Below are 15,129 nucleotides of genomic sequence, written 5' to 3' on the forward strand. Positions count from 1 at the left end.
GGACACTTAGCTAAAAAGTGCAGAAGTTCAAAGGGTAAGATTAAGCCTGGGCAGGGGAATGCTCAACAGGCTCAGGCAGCCACGCACCATCTAGAAGACGCAGATGAAGAGGCAGCGTGTGCCTACAACATGTTTGGAGTGGAAACAGATGAGGAACCACCTGAACCACATTATGCCACAGTCACTGTCAGGAGAAAAGACATTAAGTTTGAAATTGATTCAGGGGCTACTGCATCGGTCATTAGTGAGGAGACCTACAGGAGGATATGGGGGTCCAACCTGTCTCCCATTAGACCATCAAAGCTCAAACTTAGGACCTATACTGGGCAGCCCATACCTCATTTAGGGGTGTCATATGTGGACATCTCAGCTGGGGGTCAGAAGGCTGAAGCCAGGCTAGTGATAGCTAAGGGCAGGGGGCCCAGTCTTTTGGGTCGCGATTGGCTTCGCAGAATCCGGCTAAACTGCAATGAAATTAAGTATGTACACACGATGGAGGACATTCTGCAGCGGTACAGTGACGTTTTCAGGGACGAGCTGGGGACACTAAAGGGCGTGACAGTGAAACTCCATGTTGACCCTGAGGCTACACCATGTTTTTTTAAGCCCTGGTCGGTGTCCTATGCCATGAAAGGCAAAGTCAAGGAGGAGCTGGAACGTCTACAGAGGCTGGGCATTATTGAGCCCATCCAGTTTTCAAGGTGGGCGGCTCCTATTGTTCCAGTTTTGAAGGCAGACAAAATGGTGAGGATATGTGGGGATTATAAGCTTACGGTGAATCAGGGCTCTAGGCTGGAGGAGTACCCATTGCCATGGGTGGATGACCTGTTTGCGACCCTGTCAGGGGGTAAGCTGTTCACAAAGCTGGACATGAGCCATGCCTACCAACAGCTGCTGCTCAACGAGGATTCAAAGGAGTACGTCACTATTAATACGCAGAAGGGATTATTCAAGTACAATCGCCTGGTGTTTGTAGTGGCGTCCAGCCCTGCCATTTTCCAAAGGACAATGGACACTTTGCTGCAGGGGATTCCACATGTAGCAGTGTACCTTGATGATATTTTGATCACGGGGGCTATGGAGGTGGAGCATCTGACTAACTTAGAATGCTGATAAACGTGAGGTGCTACATTTTGGTAGGACTAATCAAAATAGGACATACATGATAAATGGTAGGGCATTGAAGAATGCAGCAGAACAGAGGGATCTAGGAATAATGGTGCATAGTTCCCTGAAGGTGGAATCTCATGTGGTTAGGGTGGTGAAGAAAGCTTTTGGTATGCTGGCCTTTATAAATCAGAGCATTGAGTATAGGAGTTGGGATGTAATTTTGAAATTGTATAAGGCATTGGTGAGGCCAAATTTGGGGTATTGTGTCCAGTTCTGGTCACAGAATTATAGGAAAGATGTCAATAAAATTGAGAGAGTACAGAGGAGATATACTAAAATGTTGCCTGAGTTTCATCTCCTAAGTTACAGAGAAAGGTTGAACAAGTTAGGTCTTTATTCTTTGGAGCATAGAAGTTTGAGGGGGGGACTTGATAGTGGTATTTAAAATTATGAGGGGGATAGATAGAGTTGACGTGGATAGGCCTTTTCCATTGAGAGTGGGGGAGATTCAAACAAGAGGACATGAGTTGAGAGTTAAAGGGCAAAACTTTAGGGGTAACTTGAGGGGGAACTTCTTTACTCAGAGAGTGGTAGCTGTGTGGAACGAGCTTCCAGCAGAAGTGGTTGAGGCAGGTTCGATGTTGTCATTTAAAGTTAAATTTGATAGATATATGGACAGGAAAGAAATGGAGGGTAATGGGCTGAGTGCCGGTTGGTTGGACTAGGTGAGAGTAAGAGTTCGGCACGGACTAGAAGGGCCGAGATGGCCTGTTTCCGTGCTGTAATTGTTTATATGGTTATATGGGTGCTGAAGAGGCTCTCAGACACAGGGTTGTGGTTGAAACGCAGAAAGTGTGTGTTCCTGGCATCGAGTGTGACTTACCTGAGACACAAGATCACAGTTGAGGGGCTTTGCCCTGTGGAGGACAAAGTGAGAGCTATTAGGGAGGCCCCAAGCCCCAAGACCGTCACGGAACTCAGATCATTTTTGGGCATAGTGAATTATTACGGCAAGTTTCTTCCTGACCTCACAAGGGTTTTGACCCCACTGTCTAAGCTGCTTCACAATGACACTAAGTGGCAATGGGGTGAAGAGCAGGAGAAAGCTTTCAAGGAAGTGAAAGAATTCCTCCACTCAGCGAAGTGTCTGTTCACTATGACCCAGGCAAGGAGATCACCCTTGCATGCGATGCCTCGCCCTATGGAGTCGGGGCAGTTCTCTCACATGTAATGGAGGACCGTTCAGAGAAGCCTCTTCGCTTTGCTTCACGTACCCTGACAGCTGCTGAGAAGGGATATTCACAGCTAGACAAAGAAGGTCTGGCCATTGTTTTTCTGGTCAAACGCTTTCATCACTACCTTTATGGACGCGTATTTACAATTTATACGGACCATAAACCACTGATGAGCCTGTTCAGTGAGACTAGAGCTAGCCTCAGCCAGGATACAGCGTTGGGCTCTTACATTGTCAGCCTACCAGTATACTATAGTGTACAGAGTGGGTGGGGATAATGCAAACGCCGATGCACTGAGGCGACTACCTTTACCTGAAACATCTGTTACTCCATATGTGCCTCCAGAGACTGTGTTTTCATTGGAGAGGCTGTCAGAGACACCTGTAAAGGTGACCCAGATCAAACAGTGGACAGAGAGGGATCCAGTCCTGTTCCAAGTCAAGACTCTTCTTTCACAAGGTTAGCCCAGAGTCGTGGAAGGAGAGGAACTGAGGCCTTATGCCGAACACAAGACAGAACTGAGTCTGCAGGAGGGCTGCATTTTCCGGGGGGCAAGGGTCATCGTGCCTCCCTCTGGCCGTTCACAGATTGTGGAGGAAATTCATGAGACTCACCCAGGAGTGTCTCAAATAAAAAGCCTGGCAAGATCCTGGTGGCCAAGAATAGATCAGTATCTAGAGAACAAGGCAAAATCATGCATGCAACGTCAGACTAATCAGAATTTGCCACCACCAGCTCCTTTGCATCCATGGGAGTGGCCAGACCACGGCTGGTCTAGGCAGCATTTGGACTTTGCTGGCCCTTTTACGGGGCAGATGTTTCTTGTAATGGTAGATGTGCATTCTAAATGGATTGAAGCTCGCATCATGGGCAACATCACAGCTCCCTCAACCACAGACAAACTCCGGCAAGTGTTTGCAGTCCACGGGTTGCCTGACACTCTGGTCACTGATAATGGCCCGACGTTCACCAATGAGCTATTCAGTGAGTTCATGCAGCAGAATGGCATTCATCACATTCGGACGGCCCCTTTCCACCCAGCCTCCAATGGTTTGGCTGAGCTGGCTGTTCAGACAGTGAAGGAAGGCTTGAAGCGGATGACAGGGGAGTCTCTTAGCATTTGGCTTTCATATTTCCTGTTTAAATACTGCCTCATGCCACAGACTATGACTACCGGAACTCCAGCAGAGATGCTGATGGGGCGTAGGCCCAAATCAAGGTTGGACCTGCTGCACCCGGACATGAAGGCAAATATGAGACAGACTACTGTGAAAGCATGTCCACCAGTGACTTTGCCAGAGGGCGAGACGCTGGCAGAGGGGTCAGTGTCCCCTGAGGAGGATAGACACAGACCCCACTCATGCCCCCAACACTAGACCCACCCAAAACACTCTCACCAGCGGTGCCTGCTGGGTCACCGGGAGTAGCACGCAGATCACAGCGCACTCATAAACCTCCTGACAGACTGAATCTTTGACAGGACAGTTCTTTTTTTGTTGTTGTTAGATTGAATGTTGAATCTGTCACATTTTCCAGATGTTTTGTACTGATAAACTGTTGCTGAGATACAGGTACTAGCATAAGTTTTCAGGGGTATGCAAGTTAATAACACCACTGTTTTTATTTCCTAGTTTTTTCATTTGGGAATGTTGAATTTTAAAGGGGGAGAAGTGTTGTAATGTGAGCATTATTAGAAGTTAGTTAATACTAATTAGGATAATGGGGGGGTTTTACTTCCGTTCTTTTTACTTCCGGTGTGCTTTGTATATAGTGTGCCTGCCATGCCGTACAGGTTGTGAAAGCCTCTGTATATATATAACGGTTTTGAAGTTCGAAATAAAGTTGTTTCTTGGGCATGAAGTGGTCGAGTGTGCCTTTTTCAAAGTAGAAGTTACTACACCAATGAATATGAATTCCTGTGCACAACTATTTGTGAACCAAATGAATTTATACTACAACCTGCTGGTTTTATGATACAACACTTCTTTGAAGTGTGAATATATTTAACAGATTAAGTACTTGAATATAAATTACCTCACTGCAAATAATTACCCCATATTCTACTACCAGTACTAAACTGACATTGTTCATGACTCGAAACTGACACCCAAGCTACTGTATTCAGTGGGCTACCATAAGAACTATTTAGCCATTCTTCCACATTTCATCAATGCCTTGTTTTGCTTGGACTGCTCTGAAAGGGCATTTGACAATGTCCCACATAAAAGGCTGATCCTAGATGTTACAGCCCTGGATCCTAAGCACACTAGCAAATTGGATCCAAAATTGCCTTGATAATTAGAGACATAGGATGATGGAGCTGATTGCTTTTGTGATTGGAAGTCTGTAATCTACAGGGATCAGAAATGGTACTCTTACTGTTTCATATATATATTAAAGATTTAGTTGTTAATGTCCTAAGTGTGATGAGCAAACTTGCAGATGACATAAAAATGGTGGTGCTGTGGCTTACAATGCAAAAAGATACTGATGAACTGGGAAGTTGAGAACTGGCAGATGGAATTTAATCCTGATAAGTGTGAAACAATTTATCTTAGAAGGTGAAATAAAAGTAGGACATGAAGAATGAAGAAGAGTTGGCCCTAGAGAGGGTGAAGGAACAGGGGGATGTTGGTGGACAGAACTAAACATGCCTGAAAGAGGCTTAAGATGGTAAAAAGGGCTCACTAGCCAATGTAGGAGCAAGGCAGCTATGGTATACCTTCATAAAATCCTGGCGAAGCTGCAGCTGGCTTATTTGGTGCAGTTTTGGTCATCACAGTATGAGGGTGCAGTGGAGGTTCATGAGGATGGTGCAGGGATGGAGTATCTCAGTAATAAGAAGAGGCTATTTCGGTGGAGTTATCATTCCTTGAAGCAGAGAGGGTACCTGATGGAAGTGCATAAAATTGAGGGGCATTGTAATTTAGACTGGAGGCAGTAGTAAACATTTCCTGTGGCAGATATATCGATAACCAGAAGGCCTAAGTTTAAGGCAGGAGTAGATAGTTTGGAGGGGATAAAAGGAAGATTATTTTCAGCTGGAGGATGATTGGAATTTGGAATGCACTACCTAAGAAGGTGATGGAGACAGCTACTCTATCATGTTTAAGGATTATCTAGAAAAACATGATCATTAAGGCATAGTGGCTAGGTGGTGGGATTAGGACAGATAGGTACTCGATGATTGGTATAGGCATGGTTGGCACATTTCTGTACTATAGAACACTATGATTATGACTGAGAAGCAAGTGTTAGGAATGTGAGGAGGAGGATGAGGAGGAGGAGAAAGGGATGTGCTCTGTTGAAATAAAACTTAATTTACATATGATCTTTTGGGGTTTATAAGCATTCCACATTTACATTTTAGCAGCACAAGGGCCACATTCATGGAATTTGGTACTCAGTTTATTGAAAATTACATAAATAACTCAGAAAATTTATGTATACATTGAAATTTTTCTAAGGGGCATTAGAATCATTGTTCTTTTTATCAGCCTTTAATTATCTCTGACCATTTTAATATGACTTGCATAAAATCACTCATAACTTACCTCAACATGTTAAGATTAACACTCAGAAATATGGATAAATTCATAAAGAACCGCTTCAAAGATGGGACCAACGGAACGTGTGCAATTTTGTCAGTGCAAAATACATTTCTGATGATTCAGTTTTTCATATGGAGAAACGTAGGTTTCAGAACCTGAATGACCATTGGGCCAACTGATCCTGCATACTTTCTGGCAATGGCAGCCAAGATTATGCATCTTTTAAAAGTGGGATAAAAGGATTGCTGACATATATAAAATACTGGAGGAACTCAGCAGGTCAAGCAGCATCTATGGAAAAATTGTAGCATATTCTCATGTTATCAATCTCTGGCTTTTGAAGAAGAAGGCAGCACACAGTAGAAGCAGATGATTGAATCTCCTATCTTTACAAGTGAGCGCCAAAAATATCATAGGAAGAGGCAAAAGAAGGGAAAGGGAAATGAATGACCACACAATGCCAACCCGTCCTTATATTAAGAATAAAGAAATATAGAGTGGGACAGATGAGGCAAATGTGACTTGAACTACTACCCCATATACAGGGTTAACACTGATGTGGATTCTCCATTTAGTAAACCCCAAGAATATTCTGTTCCTATCCTTGTGGGTGTTGTAGCAGATATTCCCATGAGAATTTGTCCTCTAACTCAAGTCTTATCTTAACTCTGGCGAAAATAAAATCTCTGCCAACATCAATGAAATTAATTACTTGGTCATTCATCGCTGCACTTTTTTTTATCAACGACGTAGTCTATCCATTCCGTTGGCAGCATGGATGTGAAGAGCAACCTCTTGCCAAAATGACTCCAAGTGTTTTGTGGAACGTGATACCTACCCTCTGGAAAATCTCTTCCCTCTTCCAAACTTCTAATGCCTGTATTTTGTCAGAAAACGGAAGTACTCACAACCGTGAGCAACTTCCAGTCCCTTTGTTACAGCAGGCAGTCAAAATCACCAAAAGGGTGATTTCCTCTAAAATCTAAGCTTCCAGAATCAAGTTTACATCTGCTCACAGCTTGACCAGAATAAGTCAATGGAAGGAAATCTACAAATGCTGCTAGGCTGTGATTGTTTAAAAAAATTCAATTCCTATTGTGTCTTATTCCATACAGTCTAAAGGTCACCTTAAGGATTACTAAAGCTAGCTTCTGAGTGGCGCTACTAATTTTATGGTAAGTAATCTAACAGTGCAAAGGTGAAGATCCTGGCCTCAGTAAACAGTTCTCTTCCGCACTCTCACATAAAATAATGGCACCAATCCAAGTATATTGAATGGAACTGAATGCCGCACAGATAAAGTTCTTCTTATGTTCCGGTGTTTCAATATTTCAACAACGGAGTGTCACTTTAGTTTAGAAACTGTAAGCTGAAAAAAAAACACATTCCTCTGGTTCACGTCAGAAGAGCAGTATAAGGCCTTGTGTTCCTGTTTTATTTCTTCCCTTTTCAGCAAAATATCCAGGATGTAACAGCACATTGTAAACAAGTTATCACGGTGTAACTGGAAAACTGTTTACTTTGCAATTCCATATCTCTCAATGCCATTAAAATCTAAAAATCCATTGATCTTTGTTCCGTGGAAGCTTATAGATCAACTGATGAGGTCATGTGACTGACTTAGACAGCTTCCAAACTGCATCAGGCCAATTTGTGAGGGATGGCTTTTTCATTCTCCTTTTTCAGTTTGCATTAAGACTTTATTTCAGCTCAGTGAAACCACTTTGATATTGTCTAGCCTCTGCGTATGATGCCAAGAATTCAGAAGTATTTTATTGTTGTCCTCCCACTGCCCCATGTCATTTCATATAAAGTATTCTCAGCTCACACTTATAATGCTAAGCACAAAAGATTCTACAGATGCTGGAAATCTAGAGTAACACACACAAAATGCTGGAAGATCTCAGCAGCCCAGGCAACACCTATGGAAAGAGATAAACAGTCAGCGTTTTGGGTCGAGATCCATCACCAAGACTGGAAAGGAAGGAGGAAGAAGCCAGAATAAAAAGGTTGGGGGAAGGGAAGGCGTACAAGCCAGAAGGTGATAGGTGAAGTCAGGTGGGTGGTGGAAGGGGATGATGTGACAAGTTGAGAGGTGAGAGGTGGAAAAGCAAAAGGCTGAAGAAGGAGTGGACCAGGTAAGAGGGGCACCCAGGGCAGGAGACAGGCAGGTCATAGACTCATAGAAAAGTACAGCACAGAAACAGGCCCTTTGGCCCATCTAGTCCATACTAAAACATCTTAAACTGCCTACTCCTATCGACCTGCACTGGGACCTAGCACAGAAATAGCCCCCTCAGCCCATCTGGTCCATGCTGAAATATTTTAAACTGCCTACTCCCATTAACCTGCAAGGGGACCATAGCCCTCCATACTCCTACAATGAATGAACCAATCCAAACTCCGCTTAAATGTTGAAACCGAGCTCACATGCACCACTTATGCTGGTAGCTCATTCCACACACTTATGACCCTCTGAGTGAAGATGTTTCTCTTCGTGTTCCCCTTAAATAATTCATCTTTCACCCTTAACCTATGACCTCTGATTGTAGTCCCACCCAACCTCACTGGAAAAAGTCTGCTTGCATTTACCCTATCAATATCCCTCATAACTTTGAATACCTCTATCAAATCTCCTCTCAGTCTTCTATATTCTAAGGAATAAAATCTTAAACTATTCAATATTTCCTTATAACTCAGGTCCTCCAGACCCAGCAACATCCTTGCAAATTTTCTCTATACTCTTTCATGTCTTTCCTGTAGGTACGTGATCAAAACTGCACACACAAATCCAAATTAGGCCTCACCAATATCTTACACAAACTCAACATAACATCCCATCTCCTGTACTCACTACTTTGATTTATGAATGTCAAAGCTTCCTATCTACCTGTAACACCTCTGTCAACCAATTATGGACCTGTATTCCCAGATCCCTATGTTGTACCACACTCCTCAGTGTCCCACCTTTCATTGGTTGGTCCTACTGAAGTGCAACATCTCACTCTTGTCTGCATTAAATTCTATCTGCCATTTTTCAGCCCATTTTTCCAGATGATCCAGATCAATCTGGTAGCCATGATAGCCTTCCTCACTGTCCACTACATCTCCAATCTTAGTGTCATCCACAAATTTTCTGATCTGGTTAACCACATTATCATACAGATTATGGATACAGTTGACAAACAACAAAGGACCTAGCACTGATCTCTGTGGAACTGTACTAGTCACAAGCCTCCAGTCAGAGAGCAATGATCTACTACCATCCTCTGACTTCTCCTACAAATCCATTGTCTAATCTAATTTACTACCTCATCTTGAATGCCAAGCAAATGAACCTTCTTGACCAATGTCCCATGCAGACCTTGTGAAAAACCCTGCCAAAGTCCACTGCCTTGCCTTCATCCACTTTCCTGGTAACTTCCTTGAAAAACTCTATAAGATTAGTTAGACATGACCTTCCACACACAAAGCCAGTTGATTATCCTTAATCAGTCTATGTCTATCCAAATACTCTTATCAGATTCCTTAGAATAACTTCCAATAACTTTCCTGGTACTGATGTTGGACTCATTGGCTAAAATTTCCTGGTTTATGTTCATAGCCTTTCTTAAACAGCAAAACAACATTGGCTGTCCTCCAATCCTCTGGTACCTCACCAGTCGCTAATAATGACATTAGATATCTCTGCTAGGGCCCTGGCAATTTTTGTACTTGCCTCCCATGGGGTTTGAGAAAACAACTTGTCATACCCTAGGGATGTATCCACTTTGATTTGCCTCAGGACAACAAACACCTTCTCCTCTGTTATCTGCATAGGTCCATGAAGTTGATACTGCTTTGTCTCACTTCTATAGACTCTGTGTCCATCTCCTGAGTGGGATGGCCTCAGGGGTACTCTGTGCTGGTTGTTTATCCCCATTCCTCTTCCTGACTGTCACCCGGTTTCCTATGTCCTGCACCTTGGGTGTAACTACCTCTCTACATGTCATGTTTTTCACACCCTCTGTCTCCCAAATGATCCAGAGTTCATCCAGTTCCAGCTCCTGCTCCTTAACACGGATTGTTAGAAGCTACTGCTAGATGCACTTCTCACTGGGGTAGTTGTCAGGGAGACTGGAGGTCTCCCTGACTTCCCACATCCTGCAAGAGGAGCATTCAACTGTCCTGTCTGGCATCTCTACTCATCTAACTGAGCAAATATAAAGGAGGAAGAACAATAAACTGTTGAGGGGGTAGGAAAAATATCTACAGCTTTTTTTTGCCTTCTCTGAGACCATGGCCACTCCGCTTGACCCTGCCTTACTTTAATTTGTTCTTGCCAATCAATCCCAAACGCTGACTGGCCACTGCTCAAAGCACCAAACTGCCGCGAGTCGCTGACTTTTGTACTCAGTCGGAGAACCTGACTGCTCAAAGGTAAGGAGAGAAGAAGAGGTATGAGGGCAGCCAGAGTGGGGAAATGGAAGAAGAGAGATGGGGGAGGGAGGATAAGTTACCATAAGTTAGAGAAATTGATCTTCCTGCCATCAGGTTAGAGGCTACCCAGATGGATATGTGCTATATACGGTATGTGTTGATATATGCATTGTGCTGTGTATAAGATGTGTGACTGCTAATACTGGGCTTTGTGCCTTGGTCCTGGAGGAACGCTGGTTGATTTGGCTGTATTCATGGATATTCATGCATGGTTGAATGATACTGAAACTTGAATTTGAACTTGGGATATGAGATGTTGCTCCTCCAACCTTAGAGTGCCCTCATCATTGCAGTAGACAAGGCCAGAATGGGAATGGGCAGAGAACTTAAAATGGTTGGCTACCAGGAAATCCTGCTCGTTGCCGATCGAGTGGTTGCCCAATCTACATTGGGTCTCACTGATGTAAAGGAGGCCACATTGGGAGCACCGGATACAGTAGATGACCTCAACAGATTTGCAGGTGACGTGTCTCTTCACTTGGATGGACTCTTGGGCCCTGAATGGAGGTGAATGGGCAGCCCTAGCACTTCTTGTGCTTGTAGATATGAGTGCCAGGGGGAAGATTAGTGGGAACAGGAACGAGTGGACACGGGAATCGGGGAGAAAGAGCGAACCCTGTAGAAAGCGGAGACTGGGTGGGGAGGGAGGTGGTAAGGAAAAGATGTTCTTGGTGGTAGGATCCCATTGAAGGTGGCAGAAGTTGTGGAGAATGATATGTTAGAAGTGGAGGATCATGGGGTGGGAGGTAAGGACAAGGAACTCCATCCCAGTTAAGGTGGTGGGAAGATGGGGTGAGGGCAGATTTCTGGGAAATGGAGCAGATGTGGGTGAGGGCAGCATCAAGCAAGGAAGAAGAGAAACCCTGTTCTTTGAATAAGGAGGACATCTCTAATGTTCTGGAAAGGAAAACCTTTAGAGAATAGATGCTGTGGAGACAAAGGAACTGAGAAAAGGGAATGGCAGACTGAGAGTCAGTATGACAGTTTGTCCCCAGAGATGGAGACAGAGAGATGAAAAGGTGTCAGAAATGGACCAAGAGCATTTAAGGGCAGGGTGGAAGTTGGAGGCAAAGTTGATGAAATTGATGAGCTCAGCATGGATGCATGAAGCAGCACCAATGTAGTCATCAGTGTAGTGCAGTAAGAATTGGGTGCACTACCTGCGAAGGCTTGGGACATGGATGTTCCACATAACCAATGAAAATGGGGCCTATGCGAGTGCCTGTGGCTTCATCTTGGGTTTGAAGAAAGTGGGAGGTGCCAAAAGCAAAATTGTTGAGTGTGAGGACCAGTTCCACCAGACGTAGAAGGGGAACTCATTGGGTCTGTAGTTGAGAAAGAAGCAGAGAGCTTTAAGGGGGAATAGAAGCATATAGGAACTGGACATTTATATAGGAATGATGCAATTAGAGCCAGGAAACTGAATGCTTTTGAAAAGATCAGGAGCATAAGAAGTGTGGCGGATGTAGGTGGGAAGAGACTGAACAGAGGGGGATAAAATGGAGTCGATATATGTGGACATGTGTTCAGTGGGGCAGGAGCAGGCAGAAATAAGGGGCCTACCAAGACAATCTAGTTTGTGGATCTTGGATAGGAGGTAGGAGATAGAAATGAGCAGTGCGGGGTAGGGGAACTATGAGGTTGGTGGCAGTGGTGGGAGATCTCCAGAGTTGATGAGGTCAGTGATGACGCAGGAGAAAATGGGCTGACCTGAATGGGGTCCTTTTCAAGGGCTAAGTCAGAGGAGGTCTCTGAATGTTGCCGCCTGGCATTAGCAAGGTAGAGGTCAGTCTGCCACAATGTATCAGCACCTCCTTTGTCTTCAGGTTTGATGGTGAGATTGTAATTGCTGCAGAGAGAGAGGAGATCAATGCATTCAGAGGGGATAAGGTTCAGTTTATAGAGGGGAATTCAAGACATCTGATGTCTTGTGGGCAATTAGCAATGAAAAGATTCAGAGCAGGAAGAAGACCAGAGGAGGGAGTCCAATAAATAAATAAAAGAGGAGGAGGGTTGGAGAAGGCAGAAGGAGTCAGCAGTACTAGGCAGCAAATTATTGAGAAAGAAGTAGGCTCAGAGATGTAGACAATGGAAGCGGAGCTTGGTGGCATAGCTGCCGTGGAACTCACTGAGGTGCAGGCACAGGGGGGCAATGGTAAAGCCCTTGCTGAGGATAGAACGCTGCACCTCAGAGAGGAGAAGGTCAGAGGGAATGGCGAAAACACAGCCGGGATGAGAGCTAGGATCAGAGGTAGAAGAGAGTTGGAGGTGTCAGAGGATAGACGAGGGTTGGGGTGCTCAGGGAAGGTTGGGTGGAAGGAGGCTCTGAGGAATGAAGTGGTGATGAGAGACCCAGGGACCTAATGGCAGTGAGGAAGTTTTCGGCGTGGAAGAGGAGGCGGCTGAATCTGAAATAACATGAGTTTTGGAAAATATAGCTTCTCCAGAAATTAACAAAACTTTAGAGAAATGGAACTCTAAAATATGGTAATATTCAAGAGCAGCATTTTAAGTGTAACACTGGACAGCAATTTTTTTCAAAATATTTCTTCAGAAATAAATTTAATTTCAGATCACTTGCATCTTGTGGCTATTTCGAGCAACAAGAAACTAACTTTTATTAAATATAATGTGCTTAATTGCATAATGGTGCTGACAATTTGCAATAGTTCAACTAAGCTAAAACTGTTTTGTTGATGATTTTCATTTGTACTCAGTGCCTGAGTCCTCTCGCTTAAGTGTCCAACAATAATCAGCCAGCATTGATGGATTTCAGTTGCCCTGATACTATTTCTCCATAACCGCAATGTCCTGGTGAAACCTTTCACCAAGCTCGTCGATGACAACGCCAAGATTGACCGGGAAGAAGTTCAAATGGGATTTCAGGGAATGAATTTTCAGTGACAAGTTGCGTTTCATAGTCTAGTTTTGCTTGAAGCATGCTGTCAACCAGCTGCACATAGTTTAAAGTTCTGTAGTTGCCAAGAAAATTTTCAACAACATCCTTGAATGCCTTCCATGTGACTTTCTCTGGTCGCATTAGAAGTTCTTTGAATTGCCTGTCCTTGATGACCTGTTTGATTTGTGGACCAACAAAAATGCCTTCCTTAGTCTTGGCATCAGTTATTCTGAGAAACATCTGTCTCAAGTATCGAAATTCCGCCACAAAAATTTTTGTGCCTGGTGACAGCAGATGCCATCCTTGCAGTCCAGAACCCAGTAATTCTGCTTTTGCCTTTGACAAACTCAAGTCTCTGACCAGGTTATTTAACTTGGATTAAGTTATCACATGAGGCAGGCCTGATGTAAAGGGTTCAAAGTCTGTATCAGTTTCAGTGTCATTTTCCATTCCTGGCTCATGCATCATGACACCTTCTTCTGCATCCTCTAGACTCCATGGCTTTGGTACTGGAAGACAATCGTCAAGCAGCACAGGTCTCATGGCTGATGAGAGATTGGTATATTCACTAGATTTCTTGTTATTAGCAGAGAAACCAGACATACTGGTCAGACAGATGTAACAATCTGTCACATGATCCTTCTGCTCTTGCCACATCATCGGGACAGCAAACGGCATTGACTTCCGAGTACCTCTGAGCTAAGCTCTAAGATCGACAGCACATGTTGCACAACAAATGTGAGGAGACTAGACTTTAATTTTACACCAAATGTAGAGCTCATAGGTTTTCTTAATAAGAGGAGCCTTGTTCTGTCTTTGAGATTTAAGCGTGTACTCACCACAAATATAACAGAAAGTATCACTGCTGTTGCAACATTGGTGAGACATTTTGCTATCATAAATGCTCCTGAAAGTACAATTACGTTGAGTACACAAAACATTCTATGTATGTAGAGCATGCACATCAATATGATCACAAATCAATATACATGCAAAAAATGATGCTTTTATAACCTTTTATAGCCTGTCCTGCCATGCAGGATCCACCCTGCCTAAGCATGCCCAGGCATGCCTGGACAAGGTAGAAAACTTTTCAGCTTACATTGTGGGCAACATTTTAATTGATTTGAATTATGAATTGAAATTTTAAACATTGGCAATTTTTGAAAAAAGGTGCGTGAAAGGTAAAGTTCATGGTGAACTGCCATTGATTAGCTGCCCAAAACCCATAAGAAACACCCAAAATTATTCAGGAAGTAAAATCTTTGTTGTCCAGTGTAATTAACTTACAACAAGGAAGCATTACTTTAAACGTCTTGTTCTTGAACCATATATGCATCCACGTAAATTAATGAACTTAGGGCAAGTTCCAGTTGTGCACAAACTGCAGGAACAACTGCTGCTATTCCGCGAGTTGTTTTAAATTTGAACTTCCAGACTCACTTGTGCATTCAATAGCAACATGAAGTATATATATGAACTCTTACACCACAGTCATGCCCTTTAATGGCAGGTCAGTAGCCCTAGGAGGGTATAAGCCCTGGAAGCCAAAAAAGTAAAGAATACTACTTAGAGAAAGCACTTGGTCAGTAAAGTTAAGAAAATCAGAATCAGAATTAGAGTCAGATTTATTATCATTAACATATGATATGACATGAGTTGCTTTGCAGCAGCTATACTTTGCAAAGGCTAAAAATCCATGTTACAAAAATACATAATGGTGTAGAAAAAAAACATAATCAGGTTGTGGTGATCATTTCAATGACTGTACAGAAACCTTATAGCAGAAGGGAAGAAGCTGGTCCAAAATCAGTGAGGGTGGGTCTTCAGGCTCCTGTACCTCCTCCCACATGAT

At 43.5% G+C, this 15,129-nt stretch overlaps 1 pseudogene; it reads left to right on the forward strand.

The window, feature by feature from the left end:
• The first annotated feature begins 294 nt into the window (after nucleotides 1-294).
• On the forward strand, nucleotides 295-7,400 carry LOC134343750 (uncharacterized protein K02A2.6-like; annotated as a pseudogene).
• Nucleotides 7,401-15,129: the final 7,729 nt, after the last annotated feature.

The sequence above is a fragment of the Mobula hypostoma genome, chromosome 3 (genome assembly GCF_963921235.1).
Source record: "Mobula hypostoma chromosome 3, sMobHyp1.1, whole genome shotgun sequence".
Taxonomy (NCBI): Eukaryota; Metazoa; Chordata; class Chondrichthyes; order Myliobatiformes; family Myliobatidae; genus Mobula; species Mobula hypostoma.